The following is a 24,769-nucleotide window of genomic DNA, read 5'->3' as shown; positions in this document are numbered from 1 at the left end:
AAACAAATCCAACTTGTTTTCCTTTAATTTTAGGAAAGAAATACATTCTTTTTGTAAAAGCTCACAAGATAAAGAGGTTGGAAATAACTAACTATTCATTTAATAGTATAAAAACTTTCAAAACTTAAGAGTAGTGTAGTTGAGGGAGGTGGATCATGACAATCATCAAAATCTTATACATTTTTTTTTCCTTTGATTTTAGGAAAGAAATACATTATTTTTATAAGAGCTCACAACATAAGGAGGTTGGAAATTACTAACTATTCATTTAATAGTATAAAAACTTTCAAGAGTAGTGTAGTTGAGGGAGGTGGATCATGACAATCATCAAAATCTTATACAATTTTTTCCTTTGATTTTAGGAAAAAAATACATTCTTTTTGTAAGAGCTCACAACATAAGGAGGTTGGAAATAGCTAACTATTCATTTAATAGTATAAAAACTTTCAAAACTTAAGAGCAGTGTAGTTGAGGGAGGTGGATCATGACAATCATCAAAATCTTATACACTAGTGAGGTTGAAACGTGGGTTAGGAAGGGACCGCCCATTATCATTTTTCTTTTTATTCTTCCTAAATGAAAGATTTAAATAATGTGCAAGTGTCTTATATGATTACTTAATAGCAATGTATGATAGGGTGTGAGAATTATAATCAATATTAAATTTGATCATGAAGCTTGTTGTTTCATCTAGCTAAGTTTTTATATAAGGTATTTAAGTTGTCTTCTTCTAAAATATCTACATACCTGGAAAAGATTTCATTGTATTTTATCTACATAGCTAGAATGGATTTCACTGTATGTCATCCACGTAGATACAACAGATTCCATTGTACGCTACACTCCATGGTACAATGTCACTTTGTCTCTACTAGTCCTATGTTGCAAAATAGACATATTATATCATTCATCTACCTTGTTCACACCTCAAAAGGTAAGGAATTAGTCCTCGGTTGAGCTATAAACATTTTTTCTCTTATTAATGTTTGTTTCTATGTATGTTTTTTTACTTATGGTATCCCATGTGATTAAATTCTTTGATATGGTGGGTTTTTTAACACCCATTTTGTTTTAACCAATTGATAATCTTGAATTGTTCCCTCACAAAAAATTTTATTTCTTCATTGTTATTGAACATTCTTATATATTAACATCTCACTTTTCATTCATTTGTTATTTTGCTTCATCGATGTGTTCTTTCTTCTGTCTAGCCTTTCCTCCACAACAATTTAGGTCAATGATGTTTTTCCATCTATTAAGTTTTCTTTGGATAGCTTGACAATCAAACTATTGTTAAAGCCTCTAAACGAATATATGCATATTTCCACCAATAAGATATCATAAGGGACAACAATTTTATATTTGAGACTTCTGATAATTAGATGTTTTTAGATTATTTATACTTACCTCCATTTTCAACTAACATGTTCCCCAAATCTCACACTCATAAAGGATCACCTAGGTGACCAACAAACCAAAAAGCTTTTTCTTCGTTTTCCAATCCCATAACATTTCTACATCTACACCAATTTGTAAGGAATATAACACTTTTTGGTATCCCTTAATTCCTTTTGCTCTACATTTTTCTCAAGTGAGCTAATAGTGAAAATCGATTATTTTACAATTATCCTTATTTATCATCTCTAATAGTTGTCCTTTAAAAACGTGTTTTGTGTCTTCGCATTTCTTTTCAAGGAGATGATCATCACTTTGGTTTTATTAGTGTTCACTTGTGTCCCAACCTCATGACGAAAAGGTTCTAAAAGCCTTCAAATGTTCCCTTAGTCCATCATTTGTTTAGCAATTAAAATGAGATATCTACATAGAGGGGTAACTTAATCCCATATTTAGCTAGTTAAGTTCCCTTGCTACTAGTTGTTGAGCTGTCATTTGGCACGATGCTTAATGACAGGAATCCTTTGAAACTCCTCACTTGAAAAGCTAATCAAATGTCTTCATCAGTCAAAGCTTCTTCAAAGGTCTTCCAAAACTATTTGACAATTGTTTGCGTAGACAGGAATTTATCCCTTGGCTCATCTTCAAAAATGTCAAGGCAAGCATCGTTGTAATACTTCTCAGCTTCCAAAATCTACTATTGGGTTTGATCCTTGAGCTTATGAATATCCGCATGTAATGTCTCCATTAGTTTATTACTAGCAGCAATCTTCTTGATCTAATCATCTATCTTATCCAATTCATCCCCCGTATATACATCCATGAGCATACGATACCTCTGGCCCTTTATTGACTGTAATGCTTGAAGGTCTTTACCCTAGGTATGTACCTCATCCATCAATCCAAAATCTTGGTTCGATATAGCAACCAACTTATCTACACTAATTTGCGTATGGTGCAATAGTTTAAGATTTCCATGTATTATCTGCACACCTTTTTCCTCAAAACTTTCCCGCCATAGCTGACATGCCTTAAAAAATGGATCCAATTGTATACCAGCATTTTATTTCCTATCAAATGTTGCACCTAAAGTTGCCTCAAGATTCTCAGGGTCCAAAGGACCAACCACTTCATGCAAATAGCCTCTTAAAAGCTCATTATGTTTTCGAAGCCTCAATAATTCAGACTCATCTTGTTCCAAGTGGTTAAACACTTCTTTAATTCTTGTAGTAACCAACAATTTAGTAGTGTCCACAGCGGGTTTTCCCAATAAGACCTCTTTAATATGATAATCTTTTGGCATCAAATCTTCAGTAGCTGCATGTAGAGGAGGGATGGCAATATGAGCAAACAAGTCTTGATTTTGGTTCTCCATAATGAGGCTAGTGTTCGCGCATCACCCGTAGGTAGCTCAGGTTTCTTGAGGGCTTCAACTAATTCTTTTGTTCCCTCATACACACTACAATATAATTGCCTTTTATACCTACTCATCACCTCTTTCTTCAACCAGCTTGGAGTAGTTCCCATTGGAGACATATACTTAGTTGAAGAGGGGGTTTGTACTGCTAGACCCTTTCCCTTATTGCTTCTCTCTAGAGTCTTCACTTTCTGTGAGAGATCTACATCAGGCATCCATTTGTCTGCTAAGTCCAAACTCCTTGCCTCTGCATCTTGAGAAGTATTTTTAGGTTCCTCAAATATTTCCACCTCTTATAATACTTCATCGGCGGGTCTTTGTTGTGGCTCTTCTTCTTGCCTAGCTTGTAATTTCTCTTCATTAACAAGAGAGAGAGGAGTAGTCAAAACTTTGTCCAAGAAAGATAAATCTTGACTTGGTGATGGTGGGGCACCTAGAGGTCCTTGGAGAAACAGTGGCAATTGACTCCCGTCTTCTTGTAAAGGCTAATTTGTTGGTGTATCCCTTATCTTTTCACCTATGACTTCAGTTTCTATAGGCATGAAATCAAAATCTGACATGCTAAAGACATCAGTCCCTTAACCTTCTTGTTCATCAATCCACTATTGCTACTCATCCTTCAAATTTGTAACCTGAATAGGTTGTGTGGGAATAGATGGTGGCGTTATAGTGGAACTCCTTATCTATTTTGTCTCAGTAGCCCTAGTCAGAGGAGTCCTCTAACTCAAGGGAAGGTTATCCTCTTCATCTTCTTCATCCTCTTCTTTAGGAATGGTTTCTAGGACTAAAGGAATAGGAATAACCTTTCTTTGCACTTTTTGTCTTTTAGTCCTTTTGATTGGAGTTTTAGTCTTAGCTCTTTTGGGAGCTGATGGAGAAGCTTCTTCATCTTGATCATGTAGGGACACCTATTGTGCTTCTTCTTCAGGTCCTTGTCCCTATTCCAACGGTGGCACTTGTGGATTATCCTATGTTTGAGCGACTTCTACATTTTCGTCCTCTTGGTTCTCAAGTGCTTGAGTTGCTTCCTGGGCTTGAGTCTCTTCAACTTTGGGTTCAACTTCTTGCTGAGGAGAATTTCTCTTCCTTTTATTCTTCCCCTTTTCTGCTTTAAAGTATCCAAATTCCCTATCATGTTGATACATCATTTTTGACTTGATTGGAGACTGAGCAGGGAATGTTGGTATTGTAACTTTTGCCCCTCTTCCCTTTACTAGGCGGATTGTGGTTTGGAAGACTACTATTTAAGGAATCGAGTCCAACTCGAATGGCCTCTTAATCCATTCCTTGGTCAACTGGATGATATGTCTCACCCTGTGATTAATGTTTGCATTTTCTTCTCTTTCAATTTCTGCATTTAGGATTGGTCGATGGCATATCTTATCTCGATTATATAGGAGATCCAAGAAATTTGAAGTGTCTTGTTGAACAACCTTCAATGAGACCTTTATTTTCAAGGCGCTTCCTACCAAATAAAGAGTCATCCTACAATAATCCCTTATATGAATATTGTAGTCATCTATTGCATTCATCCAATGATCATCTATGGTATCTTCATGTTTAAATTATATTCCTACCAAGTATTGAACTCTACCAATATTGTCAAGACATGGATGAGGAGATTTATAGTCCTCCAAAGGATATTGATCTCATTCTGAATCAAAAGTCATGATATCTTGCTTATGCTTGACTCCAAACAGATAGATGGTGATGTGCCATACCTAAGTCTTGTTATGTTGTTTCCTCACTCTATATCATATGTTGATGAGAGTTGTCTCACAATCTCCAACAAAACAAGTCTATCACATGGATATCAAGTGAGCTTCTTAGGATTTATAGTAGTACCTACTACCCTTTGGAAGGTGAATGTCTTGAATTGGATGTAGTGAGTGCCTATTTCTACAATTCTTGTTGTTGCCTATTCTGACATTCTTTTTGCATAATCTTCCTCAATGAACTGGATGGTTACAAAAATGAAAGAATCATTCACTATTATGTACTATTTGTTGTGATCTGAGAGATTCTTCTTTAATAGCTAGGGGTATACTACATAAGGCCATGCATTAGCATCTTGTACACTTCCCCTTTTAAACAATCTTGGATAATATGTGGTTCTTGCTACTAATAGATACACCAAATAAGATGTCATATAAAACTTTATATTGGTTTTGATTGACATCAATTGTTCATCTAAATTCTCATTGAGAATTATGGTCCAATCAATTGGCATTTTAGTCGTTCTGATGGTCTCGATGAAATGTACCATCTAGATGTGCAAGTGTGCACTTTCTAACTTAGGTCTTAATCAACCTTTACAAGAAGATGGGAGTCAGTTGCCACTATTTTCCCAAGGACCTCTATGTGTGCACATGTGAAGGTGCGCATCCATAGTACAATGGTCATAAAACAACCATTAAGCGCACCTTGCACGCCTGCAAAGGTGCTCTAAGTGCGCTATTTTGCATTCCAAGCTTTTGGGAGAGAAACTGACTGTTCTAATTTTTTTAAGTATTTTTGGCTAGGTTTTTTGTTAGTCTGAGTCTTGCGAAGTCCTCTTTTGGGTCTTCCAACATAAGATAACTAATGTTTGCTTCCTTGTGTAGATAAAAAGGCATCCTTAACTTGTTGAGGTCATAACTTTTGACCTAGAGCTTAGAATTCAAAATTGTTTACACCGTTGGAAAGAAGAACTAAAACTCTAATTTCAGTCTCCAAAACACTGAGCCTTTGGCTTCCCAATTTTAGAGATCGATGAAATTTTCAACTTGAAATTTTGAGCAGAAGACATCCTTTCAATCAGGATCACCTAGTCTCTGACTAGGAAGGATCAGACAGTTAGAGAGAAGAAAAAATCAAGGAATAGACTTCATAGTACACGAAGATGTGTATAAACACAAAGGTGTGGTGCATAACGTGCAAGTCCACAGATCATCATAGCATCTTCATTATCAGCAACAATAGAGATCTCATGTAAGCTGGTAACCTTCACTTTCAAAGGAGTCACGTGTAAGTTTTGATTCATGAATTTGCACTAAAGATCAAAGATACATAGGTTGGACACATCAACCAGAATAGGTTCCTCATCTTATGCAACTATTAATGATAATATTCAACACAGGTGCCTTTGGATTTCAGATAGAAGAAGTAGAAGGAGTCCAAATCTATGAAAATGTATGGCTAGAAAGAGGGTATAAATCATCAAAAAATGGCAAAATAAGTACAATAGAGTGCTCCCAAACCTCATCTAAGAAAACCCAGAAACCGCTTTTAAAACTAAGAACTTTTATTTTTTAGTGAATTGAACACCTTGCACAAATTTCATCAAGGTGCACAAGATACCCAAGGTGCACAGGTGTGCAAGGTGCTCTATTCTAGAGGTGTGCCCACAGTTAACTACCATTTCCAAATTTAGAGCTTTCCATGCACTGGAAACGCATTTTGATGGCAGTTTAACTCCTACAAACATTCAGGAAAGGTTGAACTTCTATTTTTGGCATCTCTAGATTCTCCTACATCAATTGATAGCTTCCTTCTTCTTATCTATTTACTCTTTCATTGTTTTTAAGTCATGTAAAGGCTCATTTACCCATTAATTAATATAAACAAGGGTGGAATCTTACTTAACACTATTTAGACAGTCAGTTTGTACATAATTATATTTGTTTTATAGTTTTCAACACATATTTGTATGAAAGAATCTCTCACTCTCAACCCAAATTGAGGAGATGATTGCCTATAAATTGAGGAATTAAATATGTATTTCAGGCCGTTATTTTGATGCAATAATATATGTTATTGGTGCTCTCATTTTGAGTGTAGTTATTCTTCTCGGAGTGTGTTATGTTTTGTGGATGTATGTTCATGGAGTGTAATGGAGCCAATGGTTTTTTTTGTGTTATTTTGATTGAGCGATCTTTTAATTATGGTGTTTGTCATGTGTTTACAAATTTTACTGACGTACTTACTTGGAGAAGAGATCACCTACTATTTATACATAGCTTTTTGTCTCGCATGAGCAAACTTTCTATGGCCTTGCGATCTTATGAGAAGTGAAACTTCTTACGGTTACTAAATTCCCATTGACAATTGCATTAGTGGAATTAAGGAAGCATTGCTCCTATTTTCATTGGTTACCTATCAATCTTTTCAAAGGCTTAACTCACAGAAGTGTTGTTTATGTGGCTTATGTCCGTTAGGGATTTACTTTTCAAGTCATTTGTTTAAACTTCTTGTTACCTTATCATTGTTATTTTGTTTCACAAATACTTGGTTAATTTAGGAATCATATAATTGCATAGTTAAAACTGCATTCATTATAAACTGAAAAATACAAATATATATATATATATATATATATATATATATATATATCTTTTTGTGTAGATACTTTTTTTGAGATAACAAGCAGATTCAACATCTTATCTAGAATTGGTCGAACCAGCAAAGGCCTCCTCGTGAACACTCATATTTATCTTCTACTAAGCGGATTCCAATAGGTTGCAAGATTTTTCAAAACCTTGGAGTTGATCCCAAATTAGCTTTTCAAGAGAGGAGTTTAAAAGGATTCTTGTCGTTAAGCATCGTGCAAAATGACAACTCAACACTAGTCTTGTTTAATCATTCTTCTAATTTATCAATATATATCTCAAGTAAAGTTGGTGAGACAATGAACCCTTGTTTGACTCCTATGTCACTGCTAAAATACTCTAACATCCCTCTATGGTTCTTATTTCAGCCTTGACTTGTTCATAAAGTCTATGTACGATAACTCTAAGCTCAATAGGAATTTCCAACTCTTATATCATATCCTAGAGTTTGTCGCATGATACTATGTCAAAGGACTTTGAAGTATATAAATAGCAAAAGGCCTCATCACTTTCAATATTCCACAATGTTCCAAAAAATCAAAGGGTAAACATTGCGATCAATAATGGAAGGCTTTAGTCCTACTCCTTATCTTTTTTACCTTCTACTTGGGTCACTCGTTGATTTTGGGCTTAACCATTCTACCAAAGAGTTTCCCAGGGAGTGATCAACAATAATGTGTGATAGTTTGATCGATCATTATGTTAAGGCATTTTTTGGAGAGGAATCACAATGTTGGTCGTCCAATTTCTAGGAAAACCTTCATTGATCAACTTACCTTCTTTATAGATAAGGCAAGGACTAACAAGTTTTTTCCTTGCCATCACAATAAAGACTCGTAATTTTCTCATGCTTATGAAGTTTACACATTTCACTATTGTTGTACACATATTTGTTCAAAAGAAAAATGATACAAATTATATGTAACATAATTCACAACACACAATTCATAGATTGAGCACAAACAGTTAAGCCCTCAATTCCACTTGAAATAGGGTTTTTAATTTTTAACATGAAACTCATATACTAAGGTCAAAACTTTAACATTTGAAATCATGATTCTAATGAAAAAGAAATCCTTTTGATGAACAATAATAATCTCACATATCAATATCACATGTTCTACATAATGATTCATCCAATATGACATCAAACTTCATAGTATAGTATTATATAAAATAGAAATCATTTTCATTTTATTGCAATAGGAAAAAAATTCCTTCTAAAAAGAAGAGGCTAGTTCGACAAATTCTTTTGAGAATCAACATAAAAGCCTATCATAGATCCAAATTCTAGAACATTGTAGTTTTAAGTATTTAAATTTCAATAAGAATCCAAAACTCAACACAAATACTATTGTAGTGCCCACCCATAGTTTACTTTTCCATTATATTTACCAAATTATGTTTATGCCTATTTCATGCATATGTTAGTTTCAAGGGTATTGGATTTATAATTATGAAATTATTTCATGACTTGGATTACATGTATATCAATAATGAATTACTTAGTTTATTATATTTTACATGTTTATTGATGATTATGATTACTAGCGCATTAATGATGCTTTAATGATGATTACTTCATATTTGTAACGATGCATTATTTTATCTGAGCACTTATAATTATTATAGTACTTAACCCATACTTGCAAGTTTCTGTTTGTCATGTCTAATGTGGTTAAGGGAGGGAGTCATAGTCACCTGCTAGTCGGGATCTACACGATGTACCACTCCCTGTCATTGCTTGTTTAGTTTAGATATATTTATATACATCTACATGTTCGTCTTTCATGCAGAATATAGGTACTGGGCATCGACTTCCTGAATTGTTAGGATGAGTGTGCCCTTTCACAATAACTCAATGGTAAGAATAAGGAGATAATGTTCAGGTCTAATCCCAATCATAGTCTAAATACTTGTCTTGCAAGGAGGACTCCTAACTAACTTTTCACTCTTTTGCAAGTTTATCTTTGTCTGTGTTGTTTGATTTTGAGCTTTGGTCTGTTTTGGTAATGTTGCTTTTATGTAGATTTTGCTATGTGATTTATTTGGTAAATGATTTAATTATAATATTTTGGTTAATCATATAATATTAAGAATTATTAAATATTATTTGAATTTAAAAAAAATATTAAAGCATGAGAATATTTAATTAATTAAAACAACTAATTAGATATGTGTTTTAATTTAAAAGTCTTAATTTAAAAAATTGGTTAAAGAGAAATTAGAATATAATGATATTTAATTAATTAAATATGTACTTCAGTTTAAAAGATTTAATTTAAAAGTCTAATTTGAGAAGTTGGGCAAAAAGAGTATTAAAATATTAAAGATTAAATATTGTTCTATTATAATTATTTATTTAATAATAATTAAATTGGAGTTGCATTTAAACAATGAGCTTTGATTATTATTAATTTAAACAAGGACGCAAAGCGTCTAGTTCCTGCCGTCATGTATTTTGAATTGGAGGTTGTAGTGTTCAGGTGAAATAACTTGTTCATTTTGCTAGTTATTATTGTTTGATTTTCTTGTATTTGTTTTATTTGACTAAGTGAACGAGGCAATAAGACTGCAGAATTCACTTTTCCTACTACAAAATACAATAGTTGATTTGTCATATTTTTAGAATCAAATTTGCAGAGAACAATTTTGAATGTCTTAATTGTATGATGATTAATTTTTATTTTCAATGACATTATTTACATTGAGACAATGATAACAACATTTTCTAAAGTTAAGAAAGAAGCATTTGCATTATATTCATTCATATGCATGACAACACTAAAATTTATGTTCACATATGACATATGACGGTAGGAACTAGTTGTTCCATTTTTTTAATTTACTTCATGGCATATAAAGTAATTTTATAGCTTTGATGCTATAGAGGGTGACAAAGAAGTGAAAGCTGACTAACAATTTAGAAATGTCTGAAAATAAGGTACATAGTTGTAGACATATTTGGTTTACTATTCAACCTAAGCTATTGATAGAATATTGTCTGTAAGCATATGTACAATATAGCATTTTCGTTTATGATGGCTCAATGGACTTTGTAGCAAAGGTTCTTGTAATAAAGTATTCTGTAGCTTTTTTATTCCTCTTTTGCCTGCAATGTCAACAAAAGAATTACGTTAGATATTTGTTATTGATACATGAAACATTTGTGCAATAATTCATGTTTTTAGTGTTTTTTTAAAAGTATTTATAAGCTCACCTTTTCAGTTGTTTGAGTGGTTTGAAGCAAGTTGACATGTGTGATTGCATTGGCTTGGGTCAGTGTGAAAGTTGCTTGAATGCAAAGGTCTCTTAGCATGAATACAACTTTGGATTTTTGCTGCATATATTCATGATACTTGATGTTGCGGAGTGCTGGGATTAATTGGTCAACCATCATGTTGTCAATGAAGCACTGGATTGGTTGTTTATTTTCACTAAAAAGCAATGTCTTCAGGTGTAACTTGTGCACATAGTTGACATCTTGCTTGCATCCAATACAGTGTGCAGTTTCTTCTTGGAGGATTCCATATCCTTCAAATTTGTGCTGGCAGTGTGGACAAAATGCTCCAAATGGATTGGAGAATGGATTTGCAATCTTCAATTTCCCATTGACCTGTTTCAAAGTACAGTTTGTAAGTGTCAATTACATGTTATAGCAACAATTGTTTACATTTGAACAATGATTTTCTTTTACCTCTCTAGTTTTCTGCATTATGTCATGTAACATTTGCAATGTCATTTTGTCATTTAGCTTGCAAATAAATGTGGATAGGCCTGTTCGAAGTGTTTGTTTTCGGTCTGTCCTTCTTACAATGTTTCTAAAGAGCCATGTTGGTGTTTCATTTCGAGCAAGATGTTCTTCTACTGAGATGTAGTGCTGAATAAAATTTGGATGGATTTCCAACTGCGTAGAATATACAGATAGACTTTAAAATATTGAATTGAATGTTTCCATAATAAATAGTGTGCTAATTTGAAAAAGTACAATTGGAGAAGTAATTTGTATTAATTGTTACCTGTGCCCTATCTTCCTCAGAATGACCATCCTTTATTTCTAGAATGTTGAGGTTGCCTTGCTTTTGTGCTGCAACGACCAATGCACCTACTGTTCCAATAGGGTACTTGCTTGTGCTATTTAACAGGTTCCTTATTGTAGTGCTGGGGATGAAATTGTAGTCATTGCATATGCGATTGATTGTTTCAACAATGCTTGTTTCATTTAGTACAAGAATGCAATCACAATCACCTCTATCATAGTCTGATTTTGATTGAATATCAAATCCAGTTATAGAGACACCCATGCCTGGGATTATTTTGTCCTCATATTGGTGGATTAAGTTTTCAGTAACAGTCACTGTTATTGTCATTTCTGCTTTAGGATCTGTTAGGTCTGCCCGTAGCACTTCTCGTGTTTTGTTGACTTTGTCAAGGTTCACTTTGTAGACAACCAAGACATCTCCTTCAAATGTGTTGCCTCATTTTCTTGCATTCAAGTCTTCTATAGAAATGCAGCCAGGTGTTTTCAGTTTTGTCCTGCATTGGTACGTATGTTAGTGTATTTTTTGTCTGAATATGAAACTAAAAAATTGTTAAAAGAAAATATAGGTTACCTTTTTGTAGATTGTTCTTGTCTAATTTGTGTAGCCTTTCCTGCTCTTTTGTTTGCATCCATTGATTTGTCTGCATAAATTGTGGGTAGAAAAAATTTGTTCAGTGCATCAAATTCTTTGTTGCTATGTAGATATTTTGTAATTTGTATAATGTGATTATTGAATCTGAAAGTTTCATGTTAGTACAATAATTACTAAACTACTTTGTCTTAAATTGTTTACCATGGAATATTGTAACTTGTTTTCGTTTTAAACATTGTAATATTGCATATTTTGTTTGTTGTACTACATTTTTTTTTGGCAACAAGAAATGAGAAAAGGAATTGTTATGTTGTCTAGTTATGTGAGTTTGATGTGATTATGTGGAGTAGATAGTTGTTGGTGATAAATATATTTGGAGAAATGTAGGATGTTGTTGGGTGAATTTTCAGTAATTCTGGTCATGTTGGGAAAAGTTGTCATTTGTCGGATGGATTTTTAATATTGTTGATAGGTGATCAGTCCAGTATGCTTCTGATTTGTAAATATTGCATATATTTGTAGTTATGTTGGACCAGATATGATCAATAAGTGGAGTGTTCATATTGTCTGTATCTTGTAAGAGAAATTTAAGTTTGTGGTGTTGCATGTAATTATTAAGAGTTTTAGCTCGGTTGTTTGTTGTTTGCATATTTATATTGAAATCTCCTAATATGTACAATATGTTATTTTGCTCTATGTTGTTTAGTACATAATTTAGAGCTCTTTGTATCTCATCTATATCGGAGTTTGGCCTTGCGTATAAGTTGATTATATTAATTTTATTCTTGAAGCTTGTTATTATTATTCTTTGTATTTCTACATTTTCTGTAATGTGTTCACTGATCTTGGTTGCTAATAATCCTTTTCTTGTCAAAGTTATTAAACCATGGATACCATGAATAGAAAAGTAGTTGTATGTGTCAGTAAAAGGTTTTGAGGCATCAATTTTGCTGTTGGCTTCCTGTAGGCATAAGATGTCAGAAGAGATGATGTCATAGTCAGTTGAGAGGTCAAGTAAATGTGCATGGTATCCACGAGTGTTTAGTGAGCAAATGGTCAAATGTTGTAATGATTCCAAGCATATGTCATGATTTTGAAGTTTCCACTGTGCAATTGTATTTAGCCTTTCCATTTCTGTAATTATTTTTTGCTTGACTTTGAAATTTTTGCTTGTAAGAGGCTTCACGAAGTATAAGTGATCAATTGTTCTTGTTCGTGAAAGTGCTGTATATGCGAGCCCGTGATTTTTCACTCCTGTTGGGTCAAAAGCAAGCGCGTCCATTGTTAGTCCTTGAGATCGATGGATAGTACGAGCACATGCAAGTTGAATTGGAAATTGTTTTCGTATGGTTATTTTTTTATTTGCAGTTGTTTTAAGGATTGGTCTTGCAATGCGTAGAATTGGTACCCAATCTTGTTCAATTTCATCATTGTAGTATGTAATATACTTTGTTTTTTGTTGGTGGCCTATGTTTGCATCGTTAAATTTGATCCATACAATGTCGTGCTCGTTATTTCTAGTGTATAATTTGAAAATTCCGTCAGAGCCATTGACAATACCATCTTGTGTGTCGTAGTTTCCTGAATAAATTTCTATGAGCACTCCTTCCTTCACATTTATTTCAGTAGGAAGGCATGTTGTATGAGCATAAAGTCGTAATGCATTGTAGTTTTCCTCAAAATCATCAATTGCTCTTAGTGTAATTGTATTTCCAAGCATACTTGATAACATATTCTTGTTGTGTTTATCCACATCCGATCTCCTAAAGTATAGGAAAGGAAGAGTGGGGTCAGTTGGTATGGGTTTTATGCAGTGGTCATTAAGGTATTCTATGTCTTCTATTGTTTGTTCACCTATACGGATTCTGTTTAGAATGTGAACAAATGTGGTGTCTTTTTGACGCATTGTATTTCTCAAAGAGAAACACTTTATATTGTCGTTCCAGAAATTGTAAGGCATCAAGTCTTTGCCTGTTGGTTTGCTTTCAAAGACATTTGAATCTAGAACTGGTAATGCCTGGTATAGGTCACCACAGAAGATTGTGTCTAATCCTCCAAAATAAATAGTAGGTTTTTGCATGATGTCACGCAAACGTAAGTCAATGTATCTCAAGAAAGAGGATCCCACTAAGGATATCTCATCTATGAGTAGGATTCGAAGCTGACAGTAATGCTTAGACATTTTGTCAAGTGTATCACTATTTAGAGGGATAAATTCGGACTTATTGAATGGTATGTGTAATGCAGAATGTATTGTAACACCGCCAATGTTGTAGGCAGCTTTTCCTGTATATGCAGCTATCAATCCCTTTGGTTTGTCAGGGTCGTCATTGATGTCATTACTATATAGACGTAGCAATGCATGGTAAATGGCTTTAGCTGTAAATGTTTTGCCAGTGCCAGCACCACCTGTGAGGAAAAGGTGTATTGGTGTGACCCTATCTTTTTGTTTCTTGGTTATGATGTCTTTAACTATCATTTGTTGCTCAATATTGAGTGTTCGACGCAACTTGAAGTAGTCAATGTTATTCATTATCTGTGGGTTTTTGGCTATGTCAAATCCAACATTTGATGATTTATACAAGTTTTTAAATGAATTTGTTGGAATGTCTGTTGATATGTCATAAGCTTCATGTGTTATGTCATTTTTTCCTTTTTCCTTGTTTTGTTTACTGGAGTCTTTGAGCTGTAGTTCATTTTCCTCTTCTTCAATGTTTCCCCATTTGCTATTCATATTATAACAAAATTTTGCACGATTTCTTATAATTGTTTCTTCATGGTGTACATATGCTAATTGCGAAGAGCTGAAATTTTCAAAGATTGTTTGAATACTTATTATAAATGGAACATATAATAGGACTTGTTCTCTATAGTAGTTTTCTGGATCAATGTGGATGTTGTAATTCATAAAACGTATTATAGCAAGTTTTTTTTTCTTTCTAGTAAAATGTTTAGTTCCATTATATTCTGAAACAAATTCGGCAAAGCATATGTGGTTTAGAGTTTCTGAACGGTTAACATAGTAATGTAGTGAAGATTTTGCCATTATATTCTCAGATTCATCTGGCTCTTCTCTCAACTCTTTTGAAGATTTAAGAACAAAAATCTGCTCATCATCAGGTCTTGTGTCAATGAATATACATCTTCGGGAACTTTGATTGAGTGGCATTGAGAGGACTAAATGTGCAGCTTGTTGTGTTGACATCTGTTGCAAGTTTAGTAAAGCATTTCCTAGTTTTTTTATCATGTGAAGTGCATCTATATTATTTCTTTGGTGGTCTTTTCGAATCTGTTTGAATGCATTTGTCATTGATCTGTCTACTTTTGCCATATATGAGCTGCAATACATAGCCGCGGCATATGCATTTAGTACAAATTGTGCATCTGTATTTGCTCTCCATAACAATGGCATTTTCTTTGAGAAACTATTATTCCATATTTGACAAGGTTTTCGTTTGAGAAATAGAGTAGGCCTATCTAATGTTGACCTAATTGAGTTGACATAGTCGTACTCTGTCAATTGCAGTTGATCTAGAAACATATCATATGTGAATGAACTATCATAGTTTGCTTTTTCTAGTGTTGAGAATATGTTTGTTGCATTTGTTGATGTTGTATTAGAGCTTTCTGCTAAAGGTTCAAGTATCATTGTTTTTGGAAAAGGAGGGATGGGAAAGTTGTATCGGCATGTTCTTTTTCGTGATCTTTTACATCGTTTTGTATGGTTATGTATTTGCAGTTTTGCTAAAGATTGTTGTAAGTGCTCTGTACTACAAGTTATGTAGTTATTGACAAAATTAACTATGTCCATGTTGCTTTCTCTTCCATAGATTGGGGCATTATGTACCCAAATCAGAAGATGGTCATGTTCATTACCTCTGTTTTGAAATTCTGTTACAGAGAAAAAGTCAGAAACCTTACCAAAGAAGGAGACATCAGTCATTATTAATTTTTGGATAGCTTTTGTTCGATGGCGATAATAACGTGCACATGTAACTGGGTCTTTGCGAATGAGGGTGTTTATGTCAGTATTACTTTCAGAAGTTATTTCATTGTTCTCTGGTTTTGATTCATTCATTTTGTGCAAAGAGTGTAAAGTTTTTGTTAATGGTTCCCAATTTTGTTCTGCACTTGTAAAAGTAAGGAAAAAAGTTGGTGGTCCCAATTGACGTATCATAGCAAAGGCATTTTTTTTGAGTTGTTGGCAGTAGTCCGGAGATATTCGTATCCTTTTGAAGTCAACATAGCCAATGTCTGATTTCAATATCTTCTCTAAGTTTGGCTTGTTTTTGACGTCTTTTGCAATGAGTTTCCTTCCTTTAAGTTGACCTTTTCTTATTCTGACCCACATTGTTGACAATACTTGATGTATTAGTATCTTGATTGCTTTGAAGAAAAGATTTGTTGTATGCAGTGCAAAATTACGGTGACTATTTAAGACTTCCCATTGTGCTACTTTTTGATAACTTAATTTTTCTAAAACATGATTTTTTCGTGGTTCTCCAAAAAATAGTGTAGGAAAATTCATTTCCTCTGCATGTTTATCTTTGAATATTCCTATTGGATAAGATTCTTCAGCAGGTGCTATTTCAATAATTTTGTCATGCATGTTTTGTATGCTTCTTGAATCTGTAAATCCATGTATTAGTGTTTCTAATGGGTTAGCATTGTCACTATTACTTTCTGAATAAGAATCAGATGACATAGATTGACATAATATTTTATCTTGTTTCTCTTCCTTTAGTAATTCCAACCATGCATCATTGATTTGAACATTTTCTAATTTGTATAATGTTGTGTCTGCCAATTCATGAAGAGCTTGCATAATAAGATTAGGCCTTACCATTCCTTTTTGAAAGGCACTTTTATATTCAAGTCGTCGCTTAAGAGAGACTGCAACAGTTGATGTGTTATTGAATGATAGGGGCAAAGCGTTTTGGACAATGTTCAAATTGACAGGCACATTTATGATAGAACCGGTTAGACCAATTTGCGATCTTCTATGTCCTAGTTCCCATATTTGAGCAAAAGCAATTCTCAAGGACACTAGTCTTTCCTCTAGTTGACTCAGACATTTTACATGTTGTAAAGGATTATTTGTTCCAATGTTTTCTGGTGTTGCAAATTTTGGAAGCTTTGATTGTTTAAGTGATTTGTTACATATTTTGCATATGTTTGCATTATCATTTGGGTAATTACGTTGGGTCAACATTTTGTATATATCTTTTTCCTTTGCTCTTACATGTTTGATATTTTTTTTGAAATGCAAAGTCTGACAAATCGGGCAGGTATGTTTCGGAGTGTCTTGTATTTCAAATTCATATATTTCTACTGGTGTCTTCTTTGATCTTGTTTGCTTTCTTTTTAAGCTATGAGTTGTTGGTGATATAGTTTTTGGTGATATAGGTACAACATTAATATTGAATTGTTGTTTATGACTATTCAAACTAGGTTTATTGCAGAGTAGACTACTTTCATTGCTTATCATTTTAGATCTAATGAATTTTTTTGTGTTTCTAAGAGATTGCGAAATAATTTGCTTAGCAGAATGCATATTTTGTTGCTCTTTATTGTTTTTAGGACCTTTTTGCATTTTTTGTTCTCTAATATTGTGATTTTTTAACATGTCCATATTCTGACCAAGCAATTGTTTAAACTTATGAAAATTGATTGTATGGTTTATGTGTTGGACTGGTTGCAATTGCAACAAAGGTTCAAAATGGCCACTTTGAGGATTGGTATCATGAAATAGTATACGATATGGTTCTGTGTTCAATGTTTTATTGAAGTCTAGGTATTGTTTTCCTGTTTTCAGTGAAAAGACACAAATACGAATATTTAACCACTTGGAAAGCCAGTGAATGCAAAATATGTCTCCCCATAAACCAGTTTCATTACTATTGTTTACTTCTTTTACAGATAGACGCATTTGTCGCAAGTAAGTGTTCTGGTCGTTTACATTATGGAGGTCTTTGATCAGAAGAGGATGCAACTCATGATTGTATGCATGTAATGCTTCTGTATCTGCTTTTGCAAGGCACATTGAAAAATAGTCTATTGTACCATTTCGTAGCTCTTTGACAGTTTTTGTAAACTGAAGTAAGTATTCAATAGAGTCAAACAAGCAGTCGCCAACATTGTATTTGAATTTTTGTAGTCTACAAAGTCCTTGGTTTGCCAACTGTATATCAATGTTGCATGATTGATCTTTATTAGTCATGTTGACAATGTGAATATTTGATGATCAAAAGTTGCAATTGATGAGTATTTGTTGGCAATGCACACTTGTACTTAATGCATTTAAGACATAGTAACTTCTAACATATGATAATGATCTTCATAGGAAGTGGGTGGAATGCACTGTATGAAACTAGTCAACTTCTCTATGAATTTTGGATTCCTTGGTTAATTGTTAGCTATCGTGTCTTAGCCTGCGCATGCAAGACAGATACTTTGTTAGTTTTGTTTAATTACACTTTTCAACTTTGTGATGAATAATTTTGTTTTGACTCTTCCAACACATAGAGACAAATATGTACATGATCATGTTGCAAGAGACATTAGACAAATTTGGAAGAAAATATTTCTTACTAATTAACAATACTTAGTAATTTATGTTTGCCACATTTGAATATGTACTATTCATAATCTATCCTAGTATACAAGAAAAGAACGATTGTCTTAGAACAAATCACAGATACTATACTGTTTATAATCACCAAGATATAAATATATATGCGTAAGCATTACAATATAGCTGTAAAAACTGACTATAGAGAATTCAATGAAATGTTTCAAGATTTTTGCTTATGTGTGCAAGCATCTTCAACATTAATCTCTAAGTGCGAAAACTTTTGTATATTCACAAAGATCTTATAGTGGATGCACAGATGCAGGTATATGTTTGAGGAGTGTGCTTTCCATATTATTTATCACATCCACAATTTCAGATAACTTGCTTTTTAGAATACCAATCTCCAAAATTATCTTGTCATTAATTGACAAAACTTTCTTATCGAGATTGTTTGTCAAGAGAAGAGTTCCATATGCTCTGCAACCTGTATTATGTTCTGGTGCATCCACAAAATTGCTTTTGTAGTCCACTGTTTCATTCATACTATAGAGACTCATATCACAGGTGCTTGAATCTAGTTCTTTAGGTCCACTTTTTGTGTTCCATGGGAGCATTGGTTTAAGCTTGCGGTTGTTCATGTTCTCGTACCCTACAATTTCTCAAAAAATATAATTAGATATCTTTCATGTTCAAATGTATTTGATTCACGTTTATTTGTGCAAATGATTCTAATTACTTGGCTACACTATCTAATATTTTTCATTGACTATGATTAGAAAATGCATCAAAAACGGTAAAAGGAAATACCATTTTGTTGTTGTACTCCTTTATATTGAAAGTGCTCAGATTTCAAAATTTCAATAGCATTTTGCAACAAATCTGAACCTGCAACATTGCAATCGTAGGTTGACGATGGTTTTCCTTGAAAGCTTGAATGCATGTTCGAAGTATTGTCCAATTTGTATGCATCGTTGATGCTATCATTTCCAACACAGTTATGGGCAACTATGTTTCCTAGTAATCCCGATGATGTATGTGTATATGGTGGGAGATAACTAGTTTGATATTGATTAGGAAAAATTGTTGATGATTGACAATCTTTAGTTTGTTGGACTGCATCAAAATTGTAATTTGTAGGTGTCATTACACAATGGACATCAGGTACTACTGTGCTATCAAATGGGATGTCGTCTAAGGATGGTCTTTGTGATAGTGTACCATCATGTATATTAGACAATGGTGCACAGTGAAGCTTTATGTTTTCCTCTTGATGGGTTGTGGTCTGGTAGATTGGATTTTCTGTTATTAATGGGTTAATATGCACTAATGTATCACTGGTTTCTATTGCACTTTTCTTATAGCAGTCTGCACAGTCTATCACTCCTCTCATAGAAAGTGCTGCTTCATCATATGCATTTGCAGCTTCTTCTAGCGATTCAAATGTTCCAAGCCATTGGCGTCGCTTAGTTTCTGGATCCCTTATCTCTGCAGCATATCGACCCCAAGGACGTCTCCTGATACCCTTGTATTTCCTATGCTTTGGACATTTTTTGGACCTGGAAGACAAGTTTTTGCTTTCTTTAAAGGTGGACGTGTCTTCATTCTCCAAATCTATAATTCTTTTTGCCTTGAAACAAGTCATCTATATTCTTGGTTCTGTAAAGATGGTGCACAATTTAGACAAAGTAGACCAATTGAATAGATGAAAGAAACAAAGATATCGATATAGTATCTTTTTACTAAAATGCTATGTAGAACAATTCAAAATGTTTACCATGATTTTGTTATTTTGAATATAGTAATTTAGATCTCATTAGAAGTAATGAGATCTAATTATCTAATTTTTTCAATTTGCGATCCTTTATTATTACTTTACCAAACAATAAGAGTAGACAATGTTTAAATTCTAATGGTTCTTTTGACAGATTAATGTACATCATGTAAGGGTCGAGATCCAGTATAAAAATAAACTTACAGAAGAATTCAGAAAATGGATGCAACAAAAGAAACAGGTAACATGAGTTGATCCTATGAATCAGTAAGACTAGATGATGTTTAAGGTCTAACACTTCTTTAGATAAATCAATGCAGATCATGTAAGGGTCCAGATCCATTATGAAATAAAAGTTGCATAAGAATTCAAAAAGTGGGTCCAAGAAAACAAAGAGCTAACATGACTTGATGTTATGTTCTTGCTGCAGCAAGTATTTTGTAGCCAGACACTTCCTTTAAATTATATATGTTCGCATTGATTAAATTACATGATTCTCAAAAATTGACACTCCAAATGTATACTAGTCTCTATGTTATGTCCTTCGAGCTCCTAAAAACTACATATATTTCTCCATTATGTACAAGGTGACATAAAAAACTATTACGTCAAATGCTAATAGGAATATGAACAAAGGTGTTTCCTTGACAGTAAAATATAGCATTAAGAGAATGCATATGTTAAGTACCGCGAACAATTCAGGTAAAGGCATGGTGCCTTTAGGAATCACCACAACAATTTGCTTTGGGGAACTTGTTTGTATGTGGAACCTTGAACTTTATATACCACAATTATGTCTTCAAAGCTTGTCTACCCTGTCATATGAATATTGAAACCTTTTGTTACATGCCTATTGCTATCTGTCTAGTAGACCATGTAATTATAAATCATTTAACATTATCTTGAAATAGTATTATAATTAATAAATTGAAAGCCCTATTGATTGACATTGCTATTTTTTGTCTCCGATTAAAAGTCACATAAATTTGTCGCACAGTTTCATGTGGAGTGCAATATTTGAAATTTGATTTTTTCTTAGTGGACACCCATGAATGTCCTTAGTTCTAATGTCTTTTTAATATGCAATGCTAATTCTAGCATTTTCTCAAGAAATTGTGTCAATGTTCTAATGCCAAATATTGAATAATATGACAACTTAAAATAATAAATACTAACTATTTCTACTAACTAATGGATGGTTGGGTCTTCTATCATTATGCTATGTTCGTCCTCCAATGCAACTACCTCTACAGCTATTAGTGGAAAACTGTAAAAAATTACATTGAAGTGTAAAAAATTAGGTATTACGTACAGATGTCATTGATGCTTTTGCAGATCGAAAAGCTATAATTGCCGTAATGAATTTTCAATTTCCATAAATTTTTCATGAAGAAATTGTAGTAATTATAGTTGAAGTATCCTATGATGCTTGAAAGCAAGCATAAAAAATCATATGAAAATTTGATGTGCTTTGCAAACTTGGAATTTGAACAACAAAGAGACATGAATACAACTTTTTTCTCATGGAATCAAAATATTACATGAAATTGATTCTTTTATCATTGGTTGACATTGTACAAATTATCGAATAATCTATTTCTATAGCACAATGGAGCATATACTTATACATTATAAGTATTTACTTTTGGCAACAACCATGTTGTAAAAATTAATTCATCCATAGAGGATGCGCCATCTTCCAATATCTGCTACAAGATGAATGCCAGGTGGCATCTCGTTATTTGGAAATACAAACAAATAATGGTATGAGTAGTGGTGCTTTATGCTTTTAGTAGCTATAGCACCTGTAGTACCATCATACCATTCTCCTAGAAGTTGTATACTGTCATATGTTATAATCCATTCAAGCGAGAGAGTTGGATATGATATGAGAAGGTTTATTATGCATACAAGTGTCTCACTTTCAACAGGGGTTTTAAATGGTGATAGCTGACAGAATAGTGTTTTGCATGCTGGATTAAAAACATTTATGAATTGTTCTATACTATGATTCTCATAAGGAAAATGGATTAGAATATCTTGACAGTGAACTATGATATGAGCTTCAGTATATACTCGCACAAGATATTTCAAGTAAATCAATTCTCCATTTGTCATGAATGGAGATAAGACATGAATTTGATTGGTCTCTGGTATTGTCTGAATGTTTCCCCATCCATTGTATTGAAACATTGCATCATGGTTTTCATAAAAATATTTTTCCAATATATTCCTTTGACATTCACTTGGAAGTTGTTGGATTCTTTCAAGGACCTCAGATTCTGGATTTTCATGATCTGATGGGTAGTTTATTGTATTTGATGCATTTAGAGTGTTCATATTCATGCAATAGAAGTATAGGAAACCTGTCAACAATGGCCAATAATTCTTAGATTTTGCTAAGCGTCAATGAATTCTAACACATAGCTTAACTTCATTACATAGTACAAAATGATAATGAATTGATTTCTTCAAATAATTGAATATTTGTTTATCTAAAATTTCAATATCTGTAACCAGTTTATAATCTATGATTTTTTTTTGGTTTTAGTTAGTTTTCAGTTCATTTATCCTTTATTAGAAGCTATTTTGTATCTTAAATATATATCGAATCTAAGTAAATAAACATTGTTTTATGGGTAGGATTTATATACATAATTTTTTTGACTACACACGATAGAAAATATGTTCAAACTATGTTTCATGGTATCTAAACAATGTGAATTTGAAAAACTATGTTTCATGGTATCTAAACCATGTCAATTTGAAACATCAATTCTTTTCTCTAAGTGACAATTGATACAAACATCCCTCAATCAATAATTTAGAAGAGAATATGGAAAACCAAGTAGATAAATTTCCCAAAATATCAGTACTAATGAAATATTACTGTTCTATAAATTATTGTCATAATTACGACTGCTTGATGATTACAATTACAAATAAAATTTGGACTTTTAGTTTGAAAACTCTGAATTGAAACATACCGATTACTTGTAGCTGGCAATGTCAACTGTCTGATCAAATTCCAAAACTCCTAGCACAGTTCAAACATCTGCGAAATCTACAAAATTCAAAAGTCACCAATATAAGACATATAATCCATAAATAATTTTTTTTCACCTTATCAGAATACATTTTTTACAATGAAGTATGACAATATGCAAAGGAAAACATAATTTATGAGGCAATTAGGCATTATTTATCATGCTACATACCCATTGTTTAATTGGTGTAATGATTTTCAATCTATGTTCAAATTTCTCCATTTCTACTAATACATGTAATACTTAATGTACAAACTACTTCAGTGCAACAAGTCTTCGTAAAAAAAATCACACTTTGCAATATGGAGAACAAAAAGACATATTATTATTAACTATGGATACAACATTTACCACACAAGAAACATGTCAATTAATTTATCGACATCAAATGTTCAGAATTTAAAGAGCATTTTCAATACTATTCTTAATCAAATAATAATTTCCTATCTAATGTATATGCATTAAATTTGATCATCATTGGTTTTGATTTAAAAGATCACAAAGTTAAAGACTAGTCCAAAATATAACAGTTTACTATTTATAGCATTGATTTTACAAAGCAGTAGAATTCATTTTTCTAGCAAGGTTAGAGGTGTATACAAATTATTGTATACAAATTACATATGCTATGGAATATGTACATAGAATCATGACATGTTATCTATGATAACAAGTCATGTATTCAAATTTTGCCGAGCTAAGAAGTAGTCATTTCTGCCAAGGAGCAATTGTTTTGTGCATAAGTTCTGATTGGAGGAGGAGACATATGCATTTGGAGGAATATGAGTGCATTGCATACGGCTGAGATTCTCAAAGCACTCTGCTGTGAAAAATGCGAACAATGAGCATGCAAGGCATGATCAACAATTGCCTTATATTTACTACTAATCGCAATTTTTAGGGAATTGTACACACAAGTTGTGACAGCACATGAACTTAAAGATTCTAGTGAAAACAGTCCACCTATAAGGTCATTACTCATCTCTATAACATATGCAGCAATGTATGGATCATAGTCTTCTTCAGGCTTGAAGTAATGCTTCACATACGCATTTGCTAATTGCTTCACAATTTGTATATCTTCTAAAAGGTCCATGCAATTGGTCAAGAATTTAGAAACAATGTCTGCATAATGTGTTGAACTAGATTTATTCTGCAAGAATTCTTCACTGAGCACTATGCGCAAAGATTTCTCAACATTTGGGCATTCAATAATAAACACAGTCTCCAAATGTCTTGAGTCAATTGCACCAATAATTGGAGAAGTCCATTCTGCACTTGGGCATGGAATAAAAATTCGGTCACACATTCTGAAAGTCCAAATCTGCGAGAAGTGACTACGAAATTAGATTAAAAAAAAGAGTTATAGATAATAATTAATATGTTTTTAGACATGGAATAATGTATTCTTATTTGACCTATTTGCAATGCGAATGATACTGTAATTTTGTTTGATTAGTCTATTGGCGTTGTTGAAATGGATTTGACTACTCACCCTTGAAAATGTTGTTTGTGTGTTCTATGATTGCTAAATTATTTCTTCACTTTCATGAACTTGAACTTG

This window comes from Cupressus sempervirens, chromosome 8 (assembly GCF_028749045.1).
Source record: "Cupressus sempervirens isolate cs-2001-9-10 chromosome 8, ASM2874904v1, whole genome shotgun sequence".
NCBI classification, from domain to species: Eukaryota; Viridiplantae; Streptophyta; class Pinopsida; order Cupressales; family Cupressaceae; genus Cupressus; species Cupressus sempervirens.
The sequence above is the reverse complement of the archived record's forward strand: the minus strand, read 5'-3'. Positions refer to the sequence as shown.